The following is a 12,073-nucleotide window of genomic DNA, read 5'->3' as shown; positions in this document are numbered from 1 at the left end:
GTCTCTTTAAAAGCTCTAAGAAGGACTTCATGAGTTGGGACACACGATTACCATTGCAAATGATACCTATTCAGCGGCTGTGTCCTTCATTTTCTCAAGCACTGGAAATGCAAACATACAGGACACTTGCCTTAGTATCTCCTGGGTTTTGTGTTCTTTCTTCATAATCAAGTTTTCCCAACTGTTTCTTCAATAACTGAGAAAGACACACAGGTATTTTTGTCTTTCAAGCCTGTCATAACTCTGAGGGAAAGATGTCCAACTTGCACTGCTCCCATATAATCTGTTGGCTCTAATTCCCATGCAAAAAAGGATCACGTATGCCCAGCTGATGTGTCCCATGGGTGTAAAACGTATTAGCCAAAAAGTATGCTGAATAATCAATAAACAAAAGCATTGCAATCAGCTGTGTTCTGAGATTTGGGCAGAGGAATTTGAAATGGTATTTTCCTTCAATGGTAGAGTTTAAGTAATTCGGGTTTCACCTATTCTTTATGATTTGCAGGATGTGACAGCTTTCTTACACTGTATTGGTGAGCTCAAATCCAATGTTTTCACCCCAGTTTCTGACTTTTTTGTCCTATATATGTTGAACTTTGTGAAAGAACAGTTTATTTTGATGTTTATGTTGGAAGGAATTATTCAGTCAATGTCTCCTTGAGACCTGAGCTTGGCTGCAAAGATGATTTATGAGGGATGATGAAGATTGGAGCGGGACAGGAATAGAGAGCTGGTTTGGCAACATCAAATTAAAACATATATTTCTGAATATTATTTACAGTGCCATCCTCTGATGTTGCCAAGTAGAATCTTAAGTGAAGCCCTAAGACTGTCAGTATTTCTCTAGGGCAGCAGAGTCCAGACTGAGGAAGTTCTGACAATAATGAAGAAAACACTCACTTGTATGTCACGAGAATGCACTGTCACCTTTCGGTTTTCTCTTTGCAGGGCCAATAAAATGTAGGTCATATTTCTTAGCCATTTTAGTGTTACCAGTTGATACATGGGTGAGTCTGCTGTGACTGAAAGATCAGAGAAATTCAGACTTGTGCTTTGGGTAATTCCATTAGTAATGGAAAACTTGTGAGAAGCAGCCTAGCTCATCAGCAAATTTTAAGCACACGTTCCTTCTTATTTTCTTGAGTAAGCTCTTGCTTGAAGGGACAGAGTGTTATGCTTAAGTCCTGCAGTAATCATCCTAATCTTGGTTAGGTTGCCACATGGAATACAACTAATCTCAAATGTGGCTGATGGGCTGAACCTAATTAGCATTTTGGCAGTAAGGCTCATCATATTAAGAGTAAAACAGACAGTACTACATGGCAAATTGTTTCTCAGTTAAAATATTTAACAAACTAAATTGCTTTGAGGAGCATTGGTAAGAGTTGTTATTTGAATGTAGTATTTTTAATCTAAAAGCAGTACTATTTCAGAAATTCAATTTTCACAGAGATGAGCCAGAAATTATTTTCTGTGAATTCCCTGATAATAAACTGTATAACTGGTTCAAAATCTCAAAGCAATTATAAAAAAGAATTTAATGTTTGATTTATGAAGTATTCTCTCATTTGTGGCTAATCAACCTTGATAGTTACTTGAAGGCCCTTAGGCACAAATTCACTAAGAATAGACAATCTTAAAACAAACCTAATTATTCTGGATTTAAAGTTGAATGTGGTTTTATAATAAGACCACAGTTGTATTACTGTCCTTTCTGCTGTACTTCGTTTGGACTCCAATGACACCATTCCAACAGGTCAGTAGGCACCAAAACCCTGGAACTAATGAGATACATCTCCTGGGGAAACTGACAACAGTTGTGCAAAGCTGGCATTTCTTATCACAAGTGCAGACTGGTAGCAATGATTTCAGAGCCTTATATTAACAAAAGGAAAGTTCAATCATTGCTTGTATTGTCAGAATAGTTGACAGTTGACAGCTTATTAAACTCCATCCCAGGTGTATTGTGGGTTATTATTTAGATGTTAGGATATATATTTGTTTAAGAAGATATTTAAAACAGCACTGGAATTTTTAAGAAGATACAAAATGAGTACTAAAGAATTTATTTTACTCAGAGTAACTTGCTTTCTTCTTTGACATCTCTAAGGATTTCTCAGATGCTACCCTTTTCTCCTTGTAAATCCCAGATTTCTGATATTTCTGAGAATTTTTTTTCTACATGCTTTGAGTTCTGACCAGTAACATATTTCTGAATTAGATTGTAATAAGCACTGATGATATCTTGATGCTATTGTAGTTCCACAGTGTCATAAATGCATAAAGGTTTCAAGCCTGAAGAATGATTTTCAGAGTATGAGTCCCAAATGATGAGAGATCCATATAAAAACATTTTCCAAATTTTAATGTAATATATTCAACTGATATTAATGAGAATATATTACAAAAATACAAACTCACTAAGATATAACTCACAGTAACCTCATTCTTTAGGAAACATCATCTTATGAAAAGGGATATATAACCTGGACAACAAAGTAGGGAACAAAACTTGAGCACTGAAATATTGATTATTCAGTGATAACCGTGAGAGCTAAGGTAGAAATTTCTGTCACACAATTTTGTGATATTTCAGCATTTGGTTCTATGGAGGGATCAAAGTAAATTAGCTTTTTTTTTTTGCAGGCTGGTGATTTGCAATGTGACTCTGATCAGATATATAGAAATTAATTGAGCTAACAAAAAAATGAGAGTCTAAATAATTTCTAGTGTTTTGAAAATATCTCAATTAAAAAAGTATAACACTAGTATTTACCCAGAATATCATAGACATAAAGTCAAAAAGGAGGGCCAGTCTGGGTTAGTTTATAGAATTTCCTGTATAGTGGTGTTTCTCATTTTAAAACTCTCACCTCGCATAAAATGGTACTCAAACTGGATCTGTTTGTTTTATATAATCTGAACAGAGAGATTGAAATAAATCACTTTATTGCTGTATGCCTGAATTTGAAGCATTTGAAATTCAAGTCTTTGTTTAGAAATATAGGATGAGCAGCATTAAGGATTTGAAAGTTTTTCACTGAGAGAGTGGGTAAGAACTGGGACAGGCTTCTCATAGACATCATGGCCTCAATCCTGTCAGTGTCTAAGAATGTTTTGGCAACAATCTAAGATATATGGTTTAACTTTTAGGTTGTTCTATATGGAGTCTTAGACAAGGACTGAATGATTTTTATGGCATCCTTCCAACTCTGGGTTGTGAGAGACTGAAATGTTATGGCTAATGGCTCAAACATTGGTACGAAGGACTTTTTGCCCATTATGGCAAATTTGTACAAAGGAGCTGCAACCACTGAAGCCTGTCCCTCTCTGAATATGTCTCCTGACTGGAACTTTGGACTGTGGGATAGGCCACCTAAGGGAACTCAGTGGCTTGACATGACACAATTGTCCAAATATCTCAGGTCTAGGAAGTAAGTAAGTCTAAGGGAGGAGAATGTCGCTACAAAAAAAAGCCAAACTCAGCAGCTGTCCTGAAAATCAGCTCTGGCTGTGTTTGGGGTGGAGGAGGCTGTAGATCACAGGCTCATCTGCTGAGACCAGGTTTGCATGCTCTTCCTCCTAAGTAAGGGGGGAAGGAGGAGGAGAGTTTTTGTATGGCGTAACCTCTGGTCAGAGGGAGTGAACACCCCTCCTCTGTTACACAAACTGGATCAGTTGCAACCCTCCCACCCCAGGAAGGCCACATTCATGGGACATTCACATAAGAGGTAGCTGAGGAGGTGTCATTAATTATCAAATTTTATTATCAAATTTGGTGGTGTCTTGTGGGGGGTAGGGTTGGTAGGGAATCTCATGAGATTCCGAGCTCCCAGATACCTGGTTCAGGAGTCAGGGAGGCCTTGGCACTGCAGGCAGAAAACAACCCAGTTTGGATCACCTTTGCTCTTCCTTCAGCCAGGCTCCTTCAGCAATTTCAATACCATGAAACTGTTTACCAAACAATAAAGTCTTGTTCAGTCCTTTTTATTTTTTGCTGTCTTGAAACTCTTTGCCCATAGAAGAACATAAATATTATTCATCTGCTGCTTAAGCAGTATTCAATTGTTCATCTTTATTAGTACTATAATTAGTTATACTAACACTACTGTTAATCATCTCCTGATCAAAGCCTTTCTAAAAAACAGTTGATTCTGTTAGGAAACTACTGTCTAAATAGAAAGAAAAAATATAGAAGGCAGACAGTGCTTTACTCTCAAATCCTTTACTCAGAAATGTGAAAGACAGCAACCTTATCTGCTGTATTCTGCTCCTACTAGAAAATTCTGGCAGAATTAGTGTCAGGCCTGCATAATATATATCTCACTGCTCTAAGCTATTAACTTCCCCCCACTCTAGTCACATATTCTGTAGACTAACAATGCCCAGTCCACTCAAACTTTCTCACCAGAAAAACCAACGATGACATATTAATAATAATAATAATAATAATAATAATAATAATAATAATAATAATAATAATAATAATAATAATAATAATAATAATAATAATAATAATAATTTTTTTTTTTTTTTTTTTTTTTTAATAAATCCTCTCCTCTTTCATGTTTTTTTTTAATTCATAACACACAATAGCTGGTACGGCAATTTTCTAATAACTGTCTGATTCGCACAGTCAAATAGCTTCCATTCTTTTACTATATCAAGTTTTTATCAGCTTCTCCATAATTTAACACATTCAGCTTCATACATGAGATTCAATCTATCCTACAGAATTAGGAAGAAAGAAAAAGCAAAAGTACTTATTTATTTACTAAAGTATTTCTTCCTCTACATTTTAGGCATTTCACCTGCAACTCACACTGAGAGTAAGCACTGTTCTCCCTTGGGTACAATATTAGCTTTGTCATGCAGAGAGACCTATTTATTAAATAGCCTAAAACTGGTATATTTTACAGCAATATTGGGATTTATGACCTACATTTAAGAAATCTGATTGCACTGCTTTAGATTACCCAAATATCCATCTCTCCATTCCATATTCCTTGGCTTACCAGTAATGTCTACATAGGTCATATTTGCTTAATTGTAAACATATTTAAGCATTTTTAGTGTTCATAATAATATAGGAGTCCAAGTCAAGAAAATCAAGTATTTCATCATGCATTTATGTTTGCTGGTTACAATGACCAATATAGACATTCAATGAAAAAATGGATATGTAACTAGCAACTAGTTCAAAATTCCCATGAACAGACAACCTTATAAAATTATTAAAGCAATATCAAATTGTCTTTTCCTTAGGTTTGGGGGTTGATTTTTTTTGGTTGATTGGTTGGCTTTTTGGGTTTTTAAAAAGAAAAAATGTTTGAGTGGCCTCACTACACAATGTCTGGTTTGTAAATTAAGTTTGTTCCTTCTGTCTACCTTCGCAGAGCCAGAAAGGAATCAAACTATGAAACTTCAGAACTGCGCATCACAAGGACTCCTCTAAACCAATTGCTGCAGTTTTGAGATGGGTGAGTTTTCTTTTCCATCTGAATTTTTGTTTGCACTGAAATTTTTTTTTCAGGCACATCCATCAAATTATGATTTTGGGGAAAATATAAAGAAAAATAATTATTTTAACTAGTCTTAGATGTGATGAAACATTCCAGATTTTAATAGTTTTGAGAATTTAGTGTGAGTCTAGGTTTTTGTTAGCTTTTAGAAAATCTAGTAGAGTTTTTGAAAAGAAATTAGTGAATTTTTCATGCTCAATTTTAGAGGAACAGATATATTAAAACACGTATAAAGGAACATGCTTTTCTGAAGTTCAACTTGATACGAAAGTAATACTATGAAATTAGATTGTAAGTACTATTAATCTCATTAGAAAAAGAATTAAGTTGAATGTATAATTAGATATCCTAAAGAGAAACAAGCTGCTTAACACAAAGAGATAGTGAGAAGGAAGTCAATTACTATTTTTGTATGAATATTGCAGAATAGAAAACTAATATAAACAGGAAGATACAGATCATATTTGTCACTTAAAACAGTTAAAAAAGAAAAATATATTTTTCCTCAAAGTGAGACTTTAAGTAGAGATCACAAAGGAATGACTTTTATCTAGGTGGGATTCCTAGGAGAATCAGGAGAACAAAAAAAATTTGAGTTGTTCTGAACACCCACCATAAGCTCCCTTTTAAGAGGAAATGATTTGAAATACAATAAAAAACATCACCATCTGATATTTTTGTGCCATTGACTTGTCAGATTGACAAGAGCATTTATATTCAGAAGTCTTAATTTAAAAGGAGGAGTGACTGACAGTATGAGAGAGCAAGGAAAACATATCCAGGATGGAAAATAGATCTGTAGGACAGTTCAGCTGGAGAACATTTTTCCAGGAGTGGGAAGGAGAAAGGAAAAAGGAAGCAGAGGGGAGAAGGCAAAACAAGGAATCATATGCGATGGAAATGCAATATAAACAGGCTTTGAAATTTCCAGAAAATATGTGGATACAGTTTAATACTGGGAAGGAGTTCTTACCTTAGAAACACTGCTCCAAAACAAATACTTTGTTCATTAAAGACTTTCTTTTCTTTCATTTTAAAAAAATCTTTTATGTATCTTTTTAAAAATGAACCTATGGGAAGAACAAAAAGTTCATTGCTCTTATTATTATCTTTAAGTTGTGATATACTGAAAATACATAATCCATTACATTAAAATTCTTTTGAAAACAAGGTTTTTACTGCCAGCTTTTGCGCCACCTAAAATATGGAAATGCTAGAACAGAAAATTGATACATGGCAGAATGAGGCAATATTCCTTCTAAAGAATAAGAAAGTCTTGGGCGCATCAAATTTTCTTGCATTAATAACTTCTATTTATGTGTAAAGAAGACTTCTTTAGAAGTCTTCTTAGTCTAGAAGAGAAATAAAGCTAACTCATTATAGCATGCTCCCCATTGTGATGTGATCTTGCCCAAACATGCTCGTACTGCAAACTAGGCAAAAATTCTTCTAAATGCAGAATCATGTTGCAGATCATAAACACCCAAAGAACATTTCCAATTATTTTTTCCTGATCAAATAGAGCTAATAAAACACAGAATAAATGTAATTAATTTAGGAGATATCAAAATTTGATCAGAAAAGCAAGGTGTCAGACGTAGATAAAAACCTATTTTATTCGATGACTCTCCTCGTTTGCTTGAATTGAAAAAAATCTGACATTAAGCTTTAAATATCTGAGTTATATGAAAACTTGTTCTTTAAATTTCCATTAAAAACTGATGAAGCTTTTCATTTTCATAGTTAAAATTATATTATCTGAAACTTGTTAGTACTATTATGTAGCTCTAGTTTTACTCAACCATATGTGATCTTCTGTGATGCAATTTATTGAAGAACAGCACAAAATTTTGACTAACTTTCCTTTTCAAAGTGAGTAATACAAACTTTTTTAATTCCAAAGGTAATCCATGTGTTTAGCCTTTTTTCAGTCAATGAAATAGCTGTAAAGCCATACTTTCCATGCAAGAGAAACATGTCTGTTAACTGTGGGAATGATTCCTTAAGGTTGTTAAATATGCAATGCAAAATTGAACACATTCACAATATCAAAAAAAAATGCATTTTGGAAATATTGTAAAGAGAATATTTGTATTGATAGCAACAGAAAATTTTAGGCTTGGCATTAGATATTTAATGAATATTATTGAAAATGTAGTAAAAAATTCAACTCTTTAATAAACATTTATTCATAGAAAAATGTTCAGTAATGCAAAAATTAAATGTAGAAACAAACTGCCACTAGCTATGACTATGAAACAATTTTGAACAGGAGCTCTGATTTCCAGCTTCAAACATGGAAACTTGCCTGAAGCAGGATCACTAATATAAATTTACTTTTGTGGAGAACCTGGCTTGTAGTTCTCATTCCAATAACATTTTGTAGAACTGCAGTAAAACTTCAGTGACTGTCTTGGGGCTTTTTTTTTTTTTTTAATAACCTTTGTGGTGGCTACCATCCCCAAAATGTCAAAATATAGCAAAATTTCGGAAAAAACTCACAGCACACTCCACACACGTGGCAGGGTTGCTCTCTGTAGTACTAAAACATCATGCATGATCTCTAGGAAGGATTAAAAAAATCCCTAGGTAAATTTGTAATCTCTATGCCACATGAATAAAACTGAGGTAAGACAGCTGCAAAAAGCTTAGGCACTACACCTTGTAGAATGTGTACACTGTAAATTTATAACTGTAGCTCAACTAACTTTATACCCAATTTGATTTACTACTTCCTTTTTGTTTACTCTGCCACTGTTCAACAATTGCTCTGATTAAGGATTTGATGCTGTAGTTTCTAGTGGAGTGTGTTTAAGGGTGAAACATAAATAAGAGTATCAGAATCAGACGTCCAAAGTCCCTCTTTCTCCATCAAAGGTATTCATAATTAAATTGACATTCTACATATAGTACACAGATCCAAAAGAAAGGTTGCTTGAGTTACTTGAAAGACCAATCATTTGGGACCTTCCTGCAGTAGGTAGCAACCAGAACTTCTTCATATTCTTAAAAAATCTGCAAGAGGACAAGATCTCAGTCCATAAGGGTGTCATGATCAAAAGGGATGCCATGAATCTCCGTTTTACATAAAAAAGAAATAACCCCTCTTATCCCCCAAAACTATTGCTTACTATGTTTGAAATCAAGTTTCTTTGGTTTTTATGTCTGCCTTTTCTGGTTTTACACCTCTATATTGCAGTAATATTTCCAGTTTTATAAACATAAAATAACACTTTTTTCTTTTTTTATTAATAAAACACATTGCTTTCATATAGGGCTTCTCCATCATTAAATATCAAATGAAAATTACAACCATGGGAAAACAATATTTAATGGCATCTGCAGATAAAACTTTTGGTGGCAAGTTTGGGATGTAGTGTTTCAGATCAATATTGAAGCCAGGTCAGTCAAATGCCAAGAAATACAAAATCTTACCAGACAACATTATTCAGAGCTTCTGATAAAAAGTACACCTATATTCTGAAAAAAAAATTCATATTTCCCCACCCACAACCTCATGTCTAGAGCCAATATGATGTATAACATTTATAGTGCTGAACTGCATTGTTATGAAATGTAATATACTCTAATTCAATACTCTAATTTAATAAATGCTTTTTGACAGAATCCCTCTCCAAAACCAGGAGGGAATATTTCACATTACAGCACTCTGACATCTTCTTTATAACCAAGTTAAAACAGTAGAGAATTAGTCCACACAACCATTTTGGGTGCAGTTTCTCGTGTCATAAATAAACATTGCATTTGGTAATGCAGATGCCTACAGACTTCCAGGGAGAAAAAAATAAAGCAGCAGCTTTTCCATGGCCCACATTGTCTCTTTCTAGCAGAGAATGAAGACATTGTTGCCTAGATGGAGATGTACAGAAACGTGTACGCATCTGCATCACCAAATGTCATTAATAAGGTTGATTCAGTTTGTGCATAATTCTGTATCACTGTATGAAACAAAACAAAGTGTGGGAGAGGTTTGTTGTACTTCTTTTCTCTTTTAGCTGTAGTTCTGCTTTTGCGTTTTTTTTTTTTTTTTTGCTTTCTTCTCTTGTTGTCCCTCAAGTTTTGTTTAAAACCTTATCAAATATGATGTAATTTTTATAGAGTAAAATCAGATTATTTCACAAAGATGAACTTATGCTTAAATTACCTAACTAACGGAAAATTTGTTCCAAGAACTAAAATCAGCTGTACTAAGGTCAAGGACAGAAAATATGCATCCAGAAAAGATCTGATAAGTCCTCAAACCCTGCACTGTTGAATCAGTGAAAAACTGGGGGTCTGCACTGACTGCAATGGTGGGCTTCAATGGAGTAAATATGAATTCAGGAACAAATAGGAAAAATAGGTTAGAAGGAAATGATTATGTGTTCTATCTGAATCATGCAAAGGAGCAGAAATAAAAAAAATCTTTCTCTATGTGTGTGTATTTTTTCTTTTTGCTGTAATGACAACTCTTCATCCTGTTGAGATGCAAAATAACCAGCTGCAGTACATAAAATTATACTTTATACCACAGAACAAGTAAGGAAAGGCTAACTTTTAGCATCGGTTTACAATACACATTAGATCAAGTTTTCCACAGTCACACTCCCATCTTAACACAAATGAGCCAAACTTCTGAATTTCATTACTGCTGGGGTATCCTTGTCTCTTGCCTCAAAATCCAAGCACAAAGACATGGCTGCAATTCCATACTCAGGTATGGCTACTACTCCATACCAACTGTACTCAGGATAAAGCTGACAAACCATTACCTGAGACAGTTTCAGGATTTACACAACTTTAGGATTTTACTATAAATCCTAAGATTATTGGTACTTGCTTTCACTGGCAGTGATATGTGAGAAAAAGAGAGATATTTTTGTAAGTCCAGTAAATTCAGCCCAGTTTATTGAATCTTCTGTGTTGGCAGTAATGGATTTCTTATACCCAATTGCTGCTAGATGAGGATGCTTCACAGAAATAATTTCTGACAAGATAAATACAGGAAACTGAAAAAAGGCATTTTCCCTTCTTCACCTTTATCATTCAAAAAAAGCACAGCATTTATATCTCTTTGTAAATGTCACAGAGAGATTGGTGCTCCATTGGAAACTTCCATGGTGATTTTTCACCTCTGCACAATTGTCATGAGCTGGCTTATAAACAGTGGGAAATGGTAAGTATTACTGATCGTTTTAAACTGTACTAGCACAAACATAGTGCTAGGAAAATAGATAATCCATATGATCTCATTTTCCTACAACACTTACCTAAGATAACTTTTACCTATTCCTCCACTTGCCAAAACATTAGGGAAGACATCATAAAGTGCTGGATTTCAGCTTCTTTAAGTATATAGGAAGCATCATCAGCTCAGCAGTACTTGTGCTGATTCAGCTAAACACACAGACCTAAATGCATTAATTTACTTTTTAAAAGTTTGCTTGGAAACAATTCTTTTTTCAGAAATAGGAGCAAGGTCAGCTGAAAAACTGCAATGAAATTCTATTTTAGAAGAAAATAAATCCATTTCTCGTAAACTGATGTTATTTATGGAGAAAAAGCTAATAGTGTAATTACCATACTTCTTTCATGCTAAAACTAATTTAGTGTATTCTTTGGCACTAACAGCTTTAAGGAGAAAATATTTAACAGTTAACCTTTCTTTTAACTTGGGTCTTTGGTCTAAATCACCTGTCTCAAAAGATTAGACTGAAATACTTCACATTTTATGCTTGTGCTGTATTTTCCCCCCTAACAATTAAATAAAGGGAAAAGGCAAAGTTAAAAAAAAAAAAATCCAGCACTTTCCGAATGAAGTTTTAACTACTGAAAAAAACCTCACTATTTGTCAAACCAATCTTTTCAATCTTTTACCAAGCAAAAGTACTTCTCTTCTATACAGCGCTTTCTACCAATAGCTTTTTTGGAAATCATTCCAAAAAAAAAATCATTCACAGAAGTTGTGAGTGGTTTGGAAAACTCTGTACATAGAGAATTCTACATAGGCACAATTCCACTGCACAGGGCTGCTTTCAGATTCACTGAAATGAAAGATAAGTACAGATGGGGCAGGGAAGAATTCAAGGATAACAGCATCCGCATTGATAATGAAGCATTTCTAAAGCATCCTCATACAGTAAATTTGACTGCCCTGTCCAGTCATATCTATAAAATCTATAAAATTCCAATCAATCAATAAAATTCCAATCTGCAGTTGCATAGAGCGATTATTTTTTGTGATTACAGGTATGAATGCCAAATTTTTCAGAAAACATAAACGAGATTTATGTCTGAGATTTTATTTCCCAACTCATTAACAAACAGTGTCAGTAGATGAAGGAAGCTACCTATACTTTGTGAACACTTTTTATTACCCTTCCTACTCAAGAACTAATTGAATATATGGCATAGATTCAAATATAGGTGATTATTTCTGAGTTATCAATACTTTCCATAAAATGATAATCTACTGAAATACTGGGGTGCCTCATCCTTCTAGAAAAAAATTGCCAGGTTTTGGGGATTTTAGAGGACACATAATTTTCCAG

General features: G+C 34.2%; 1 long non-coding RNA gene across 1 annotated transcript in view; it reads left to right on the top strand.

The window, feature by feature from the left end:
• Window positions 1–12,073, top strand: part of LOC113460379 (uncharacterized) — a 149,315-nt gene that overhangs the window by 37,343 nt on the left and 99,899 nt on the right. The window contains exon 3 of the long non-coding RNA XR_012577263.1: window positions 5,397–5,480. This is a non-coding gene — a long non-coding RNA (uncharacterized LOC113460379). The remainder of the gene's footprint in view (window positions 1–5,396; window positions 5,481–12,073) is intronic.

This window comes from Zonotrichia albicollis, chromosome 1, assembly GCF_047830755.1.
Source record: "Zonotrichia albicollis isolate bZonAlb1 chromosome 1, bZonAlb1.hap1, whole genome shotgun sequence".
Taxonomy (NCBI): Eukaryota; Metazoa; Chordata; class Aves; order Passeriformes; family Passerellidae; genus Zonotrichia; species Zonotrichia albicollis.
Note: the sequence above shows the minus strand (reverse complement) of the source record. Positions and strands in the feature narration are given on the sequence as shown.